Source organism: Spermophilus citellus, assembly GCF_964194105.1.
Source record: "Spermophilus citellus genome assembly, chromosome: 3".
Taxonomy (NCBI): Eukaryota; Metazoa; Chordata; class Mammalia; order Rodentia; family Sciuridae; genus Spermophilus; species Spermophilus citellus.
The window spans coordinates 175,852,771-175,862,314 of NC_138184.1; positions in this window are offsets into that span (position 1 = coordinate 175,852,771).

Sequence of the window (9,544 nt, forward strand, 5' to 3'; positions counted from 1 at the left end):
CTGGGTCGACAGCATGACTCAATCGGCCAGTGGAAATGGACCATGCAGGAAGGACATGGCCTTGGGGGGAGGTGGCTCTCAGCAGCTGAGGCAGAGGCTGAAGGGCTGGCAGCTGACAGCTGTCTGTTGATAGCACTCCCAGAGCTGGGACACCAAGTCCTTCCTGGGAGGACATTGGGCAAGCACATCATCATGTCCAAAGCACTGTGTCTGTAGTATCTTAGTTCATCCGAGCTCATCATGATCTTTCCGCTACACTACACTGATGGAGGCTGGAAGGGAGAGGAGAGTGTTTGACAGGATTGTGGAGTGCAGTGGGGTTGGGGTTTGGGGGTTGGGGGATGCTGAGCCCAGACCCCAGATTTCACAGGGAAATGAATGCCTTGTTCCCGTCTGGTGCCTCAAATAGCATCAGCTAGAAATAGAGAAATGGGTGGAGGCTGATAGCACTGCGTCAACACCACAGTCAGCCATTAAATGCTTGCTGTTTAGTTGATTGACAGCTTTCAGGTGGCCTAGAAAGGGAAGTACCAACCCACCCCTAGACCCCAGAGTTGATCCAGGCATTTGGGCTATTTAGCGACAACTGTTCTGCTGCGTGCCAAGCACTGACCCCGGAGGCTGCCAAGCTGCTAGAGGCATCTGCTATGCTGAGTGCTGGCCTTGCTGGCTACACTAGGTGAAGGTAGCAAGGGGAGTGCTGTTTTCCATTTGGTAATACAGTCAGTTTGTGGTTATCTCAAAGTAGCGAGAACAGCAAAATTCAAGACTAAGTGGCAAAAAAAAAAAATTTCATACTTCTGCTTCAATTCAGAAAACAGCCGACTTGACAGAAGGCAGAACGCCAGCTAATTTAGCTCACTCCGTGACAAGGGAGCACAAAGCAAAACCAGCTTTCCCCAGGTCAGTTCCTCTCCAACATCATCCTGGCTGTGCACAAAAAGGGAGACCCGAGGGACTTCAGGATGGCCTGTGGGGAAGGAAGACAAGTCCCTGGTTGGCTGTGGAGCTGGTATCTGACTGAAACCTCAGGGCAGTCATCTCTATGCTGCAGCCATTGGTCCCCATGTGCTTCATTACCTGTGCCAGCCATTCCTCCTTCCTGAAATGCCACCTCCTCATGGTTCCAGTTAATAAAACCCACCATGCACCATAGTATCTCAAGGTCTGTACAAGCTGCTGTCAACAGAAGAGCTGTTCAACTAGAAATTTGGGCATGATTTTTTATTCTTTCTTTCTTTATTTTTGCAGAGAGTTTTCTTATGGCTGCTTTTCTTTGCTCAGTGAAATAGGAAACAAGATCATCCAACTACTGACAATAAGTGGGGAAAACTTGGAGATTATAAGAGAAAGGGGAAAATGTGAAATAAGACACCCAGGGTAAAAGTCAAAGCAGTGATGCTCTTGGGGTGGTAGTTCAGGAACTTCCTGGGATGTCACCTAAGGACACTTTCTGGGTTGATGGTAGTGTTCTCTGTTTTGACAGGGGTGCAGACATTTATCAAAGTCATCAAACTGTGCATTTGGTTGTGTGTAAATTAGACCTCAATTCAAAAGAAATGACTGGGGAAAGATGGAGGAGAAGCACAAAGTCAGCCAGGAAAATGGAGGAGTAAATGGAGGCAAGAAGTGTGGCACTAAAGGCCCACTTAATTCTATTGAAAATCAGGGTGGTGATGTGGTATTCTCCTGCCACAATGAACTGTAGGGTTGTGGGGCAGAATTGGATCTATCCAGGACTGTGATTTTGCTAGGCAGTTGATATGAATCAAGAGTATGGAAGTGAATATTTGTAATGATTGTCCATGGTGACTATGTTTTCAAACAGGAGTTCATTAATGTGAACTGTACCTCAAATCTATTAACAGATAGAAACAGATGCTGTGACTCTCGAGTGTAGAAACACTCAGGTACTTTAAAGAAAATGCTTTCTTGTTGATCTGTTTTATAATTAGTATCACTAATGCTTGTAATCATCCCTAATTGCATCTCATTCTGTTAAGTAAATTCATGTGCTCTTTGGAGATATCCTATTCTAAAGAAAAGGCCCTTCTTTTGAGACCCTCATCGTTATACAGAATACATGTATGCTGTTGTGAGGAGAAAAAAAAAGTGTGTCACATTAGATTGGGTAGAGAGATGTGATGGAGGGGAGGGGAAGGGAAGGGGGAATAGGAAGGGCAGCAGAATAAAATAGACATTATTATTGCTGTAGGTATATAGGTGACTGTATGACCAATGTGATTCTGCAACCTGTACAATCAGAAAAATGAGAAATTATACCCCATTTGATTCAAATGTATGAATTGTCAAGATCATTGAACTGTCATGTGTAACTAATTTAAAAAAAAAAGAAAAGAAAAGGCCCTTCTTTAGGAGGACAGGCAGAAATACATGCTTCACAGCACATGTGCTTTCTGGCTATCCACCACATAGGCCAAGGAGGTGCTTTGCCTTCCTGGGTTTCAATAGCAAGTTCTCCCATTGTCATCTGCAGGGTTGGCCTCAGGGTGGATGGCCCAGAGAATATCTCCAGACATGCAACCAAATTCTTTACCCCTGAGCACATCCCTTCTTGCCTACCAGCTAAAGTCTAAATATCACCAGAATAATTGTCTTCTAGCAAAAGGTTTTAATCAAAAATTAAAATCCAATGATCTTGTCATCAACCAATTATACTTTATACTTCCATTTATCCAGTCCTTCATTTTGCATTCTCCCTCACAGGAATGAGAGATGGTGACTGCAGATTGTGGTACATTCCCACTCCAGGAGTTATCAATTCACAGCACATAGGCCAAATCTGAGAGATTTTGTTTGATGATTTTATTTTGTAAATAAAGTTTTATTGGAACACAGCCATCACCATTCATTCACATATTGCCTGTAGCTGTTTTCAGGCTGCAGTGATGGAGCTGAGTAAACAAGATAGGGATCACATGACCAGAAAGCCCAAAATAATTACTATCTGGACCTTTACAGAAAATGTTTGCCAACCCCGACTGTACTCTACTGCTCCCTTTATTTTCTTCAATTTGCCATAATTTGCATGAGTGTCTATATCCTGCCTCTGGAATGTAAGATCCATGAGGGCAGAGTTTTGTCAGTCTAAATACACAATCAGAGCAATTCTCCAAAGAACACTGATATTCACTTGAGGATAGCAGAACAATGGAAATAGCAGGACATTGCAATGGGAATACATATGTCACAGTAAACAACAGGTGTATCCAGAGAGGTTGAGGCAAGAGGAAATTTTCAAAGACAAAAATGAGGAGAATTACATCAGCTGCCTTCACTAAACAAGTGAACATGCTGCCGATTGGTCTTGGATTTCTCAACCTCCAGAATTGTGAGAAAATAAATTTTGGATTTTCATAAATTACCCAGTCTCAGGCACTCTGTTATAACAGCACAAAATGGAGTAAGATACTGAAATATATTTTATTGTCCATTATTGGTGCTGTTTTTACTTTTAAAATAGTATGCATTAAATTAAGCCAGACGTGGTGGATGGAGCACACCTGTAAATCCCAGCAGCTTGGGAGGCGAAGGCAAGAGGATTGCAAGTTCAAAGCCAGCCTCAGCTATAGTGAGGCACTAAGCAACTCAGTGAGACCCTGTCTCTAAATAAAATACAAAATAGGGCTGGGGATGTGGATCAGTGACCAAGTGCCCCTGAGTTCAATCCTTGGTACCAAAAAAAAGGGGGTGTATATTAAAGAATATTGTCCTACAATTCATCTCAATATTATTAAATTATTTAGATTGATTGGATACTTTATTTTAAAATTTAATGAATTGGTAACATTTTGATAATGATATTTAATGCTCACTGATGAAATTTCAAAATCCACAACCCCTTTAATTTCTTAACATGATGTGCGTATTTTCTAAGAAAAGAAAGCTGGAAAGAATTCCCTACTAAAAGTTAACATAATGGGACCAATATAACCTATGTCCACATTTCTCTTTTTTACAATTAGAAAGGTCCTGAAACATTAGTCATGGAGAATAGTAAGAAAGGAATGGAGAAAAGGAATCACCATCTATTCCTGCTAATAAATCCTAGTTGGCTCCTTTTCGGCTATCATGTCTTGCTTATCCTACTGGTTGGAAAGATAGAAGAGAAGTTAGGGGGGTAGTAAGAAGAAAGTGGAATGAGGTTACCAGAGGTTGCTTCAGATGGAATAATCAGAGCTCTTCTCAGTAAGGTCCTCCATAAAGGTAACCCCAGATATTAATAGAATGGCAGTCACTTATGAGTTTTTGCATGATTTAGTGATAAGAGTCTTTGAGTCTCCTCTGAAATAAAATCTAGTATTGGACTTTGACTGTCACCTCTGCAACACTATCACCTCATCACAGACCTTTCTTAAAGTCTACTTTGTCATTTAAATTGTCCTGGATTTTCAATTTTAAAAAATAGCTTTATGTTCTAAGATAGATGCTGTTTTCTTCCTTCTTTTTGAAGTATCCATTTCCCCTGAGTAGCAGATTTTCTTATGTTCTTAATCAGAGTCGAGATGATTACCACAGAACATTTTCAGAGTTCTTAACATACAAATATTTGATTTCAGAACATTAAGAAATAAAGTGTGTAAGGTGGGGGGTGGTATGCTTTTAATTTAAGCTGTTCCTATATCAGGAATGCCTATTGTGATGGTTTTATTCAATAGGAGGTTCACTTCCTTTCCATGAGCTCCATGTGAAAGAAATTCCCAGGGTAGAGAGGAACAATGCACAATGCCAGTACTTCCCCATGGAAGAGCCCCGTGGAAACTAGAATACACTCTTAACAGATTTTGCTTATTTCATGTTCTCTTGACTACCCTATTTAATATAGCACCTCTGGTGATTTCCTATGCCCTTGCCCTGCTTTTTAGTCTTCATAGCATGGATTATTGTGTTTTAATCACAATCTTCCTGTGTTACCTTATTTTTTATATTATCTGTCTTCCCTTCTGGCATAGAAGACCCATAGTCTTACAGTCCACTAGTCCTCAGAGCTTTGGACAGAGCCCAACAGACAGTAGGTTCTCTGTATAATAATCCCATTGTATCTACAGGGGTTGAGTCCAGGACCTCTGACAGAAGATGCCTAGGTTCCTTATATAAAATGGCAGAGTAGGGATGAGATAATGGCTCAGTTGTAGAGGACTTACCTCGCATGTGTGAGGCACTGGGTTCGATTCTCTGCACTGTATACAACTAAATAAATAAAATAAAACTCATCAACACCTAATAAAAATATTTTTTTTAAATGTCATAGTATTTACATAGAACCTATGCACATCCTTCTTTTGATTAAGTTGTGCTTCATACTACCAAGTTTACTTCTTCAAATGCCCTTTACTTATATCTATATATTTAATCATCTCTGGATTACTTATAAAAATCTAATGATACATAAATGCTGTGTAAATAGTTGTTAGAATGTATCATTTAGGGAGTATTAAAAAGAGTCTATAATGTTCAATATTAATGCAATTATTTTCCAATATTTTTGATCCTTGGTTGGGTGAATCCCAGGATGCAGAACCCACAGGTACCGAAGACTAACTGTACATTGAGTACAGCAGATGCCATTGTTGTTCCTTCCTCATGCCATCATGTCTTTGTTACTTTTGCATTGTCTCTGTGCATCCTCTTCTATACCAATAGGCCCCCCAAATCCCACCTAACGCATCTTTGCAGCACTGCTCTGGAGCTCCTGGGGGCTGTTTGCTGCCTTGTGCAGAGCATTGCAGTACACGGATATTTGCATCTTCTCTGGCAGCCTGCAGCCCCTGACTGACTGATATAGGAGCAAGAGCCCCGCTCCCTTACCCATGAGTCCTCAGCTCAGGCTCTGTTTCTGAGGAGCCTGGTCTGAGATGTTGAGTGACTAAATGAGTGCACCATAAGTGCCCACAGACTCAGACATTCCTTGAAAATTTCACAATGTTAACAAAAACTTCCACCTCATTTCTCTTGATTCTATTCAAAACAGTAATGGATTAAGACTTACCATCTGAATCTATGGTATAATTAATTACCCAGAGAGCATTTTAGCAAGGGCTCAGCTTCAAAAGTAATTTCACAAACAATAATTATAAACCACTGGAAAAAAGAAATGAGTGAGTCAGTTCCCATTAGCCGTCCTGAATAAAACTCCTTTGAATTAAGGCCACGATTTGAGAAGCACTGCTCTTTTAACAACAGAACTATAACAAAGAAAAAATTTAAGATTCACTTGCTTTTAGTGCCACCTGCTTCGCATAACTCCCTACTAATACCTTCATTCCTCAGTCAAAATGTAGGTAAAGTAAGTTTACTTTGTATTCTTCAGAATATCATTAGCAAAAAATACATGCTATTTGCATGACTAATTTTGATTAAATTGTTCTTCATAATACCAGGTTTACTTCTTCAAATGCTCTTTACTTAGCTTGCACTGTCCCCCAAAATTCACACTGACTTCCATTTTTAATCATGATTTTTCTTGATAATGCATGGCTCCCAACTTCCACATCTGATTCAAATTGCTTAAAAGATCTCTGCTTGCCACACGCCCCCCCCCCTTTTTTGCCCCCATCTTAGGCTACATTCCTTCCGGGAAAAAACTATCCCTATCTATTGTTCTACTAAGACATTTAATCCAGGGACATGAAACAGTCAGTTACCAAGGCTCAGGACCTTCCCTGGTAGAATACCCTGCTACTCACTATCAATGCAGAGATAGGAATTTGCTAAAATGAGAATTAAATAAGACAGATACGCAATTTCATTTTATTTTGGGATCCACAACAAAAAATAAGCTATTATTAATTCTGATTTTCTAAGGAAATGTTTATATTCAGCTTACAATTTTTGTACATACTTAGTTTTCTCACTAATGCAAAAATTAAATATATCTACATGTAATATGTATGTTCACATACATATGCTTATATATACAGAAGTGATTATTAAACAAAAAATTGTTATTACTTATTTCACAGTTGTAGATAATCTTACTTACCAAGTTACCCTTAATATTTTTAGTAAGTATATAACAAGATGCACAGATATAAGAATTGTTGGAGGCAAAGTCAAGAAATTAATTCTTTAGGTCACAACCCACAGAATGACTTGGAGATCTGTTTCTCTTCACTGTCCCCATGACTTGACACCAATGGAAAATATTCAGGTCGTCTCACAACTAACATACCTCAGCTCCATTGGATAATATGAAAAACCATGCTGACTCTGAAATGGCAGTGAAAAGGTTAAGCCCCAGTGCCATTACATTTTTTTTTAAATCAGATTATTCTCAACTCTTTACAAACATACTAGTAACAGTTGCTTACTATTTTTTTTTCTGACACACAGTGGAGACACAGCTTCCTACCAGGAATAGTGACTCATTTATGCAGTGATTTTTAACTGAGGAATCTGCACCTCCCTGGGGTATACACATCAAAAGGGAGGAGGATGGGGAATGGCTGGGGCTAAGAGAAATCCCTGTGCTATGCAGCTGGCCCAACCTTCTGCCTATGCTGACAGCACAGAAGGCCCAGAAAATCAGTGACTGGGTGGACTTTGGAGAGCGAGGAGAGTCTTTTACCTGCTCCTTCTCTCCAGCCCCATCTCAAGCCCAGGATTCTAAGACTAGAACTTGACTTGCTTAGCACTAAAATATAAAACCTCCCTGAGAGAAGGAAATATTTGGGGGTTTCCATCATTTATAACCAGAGGAACTGCCTCTACTTGGGACCCAGGTGTCTTCAAAAGGTGCTTTTGCTTGTTCTACTTGGACCTATTCTGCAACAGTCTCATTGTGGGGTCCTGTTGCCTTCTGGGTACTACCAGGGGCCTGAGTCTAGGCCCTTCTAATCTATACATACACCTCTTCACTCTCCCTTCTTTCCACCAAGCATTGTGGTTGGGGACTGATGGGAGATTATATTTTTCAGTTTATGGTAAAGTCTTTTCTGCTATTATTACTTCCGATCTACATAAATGATTTTTTCCAAGACCCATTACACAATCCACTGATAATGTTTTGGGATCCAAATCAAGAATTTCTATTCTCTCACCTCCACATCCCTCCCTTGAAGCAATGAGCACAAAACAAAAATTCTTGAACATGTGCCCTGTGAGATCATAATTTAGCTATAACATGACTACCAGGAACTCCAGGTATCCAACCAGCCCCCATTCTCAAGCAGGGGTAGGATAACCACTACCACTTCCTACGTGGGGCTGGGGAGTGACTTGGAAAGAAGGGCAAGCTGAATGGATGGTTGATGGGCAACCCTGACTCGGAGGGCAGAAAGGTGATGGTGACTTCTGCCAACAAACCTGGAAATTTCTGCAATTACCATTACAGTCCTGGAAGTCCCAGTCATCGCAAGACACAGAATGATCCCCTTTGATAGTGAACTGTAGTGAACCACTGCCACCATAGTCAGCCAGGCCTGGGGAATTGCTGACCAGCTAAACTGTACAGACTGGTCCCAGGCATTTTATAAGCCATGAAATAATTTGACTCCACAGTTTAGTTTTGAATGTTTAAGAACCCACTTTTCTTATTCTTTATAGTAGCTATTTATTCTAAATATTGCTATACACGATTAAATGTGAAGGGATAAAGGAGGAAATAAAGGCATAAAGAAACACATGTTTTTATCTCAAATGATATCCAATAGAAAGAGGATGCAAGGAGACCAGGTAGTATGAGGCCACAAGGTACAGCAGCAACCTGGACTGAGTTTTTAACCTATGTGACTCAATGAAGTGGACCTATCCCAAGAATTATTTTGGAGTTAGAATCAACAGACTCTAAGGTCAGTTGGATGCAATTGTGAGAAGTAGAAACGGTCAAAGAAACCCCAGGTTTCTGGCATGTGCATCTGGACAGATGGTGGTGTCGTTGACTAAAATGGGAAACACAGTAAGAAGAGAGGGTTTGTGTGGGAGGAATGATGTGTTTAGCTCTGGACCATTGGTTTTTCAATGGCTGTGGGACATCTCAGCAGATTTCAAGGACACTGCTGTGAATCGGAAGATAAAGCCACCAACTGAGTGAGTAGTGACAAACTGTGCAACCCTTTGTGCCCAGCGGCCAAGGAGTCCTGTTCAGGATGGGCTGACTGCTTGGTGGTAAGTACGTGAGAATGGAGACACACATCTCCCATGGAGTGGCTGTGGGCCATTCATACACTGAGTACCATGCTTTACTTACAAGACTCTCAAATGGCACCTCTGGCAAATTAATTGCCGATTTCAAATCCATTATGTTCTGCAAATCAAATTTTGTCTTTCGGTAACATGTGGAGCAAATCAAAATGGCATTGAGGGTATTCCATACTCAGTGATATAAGGACTCATGGGTTTATTTTACTATTCATGAACCCGATGAGGCATATCCTTGTCATTTCTCATTAGCCAACCTGCCTCCCTCCATCTGTAATTCTAAACCCAGGGCTAGGTTGTGTTTGTGTCACCTTATGAGGGAAATCAGAGATAAGATGCTGCTTAAAGCTGATTAAGAAACTCTTTGCATGATGTTGTCTGTCAC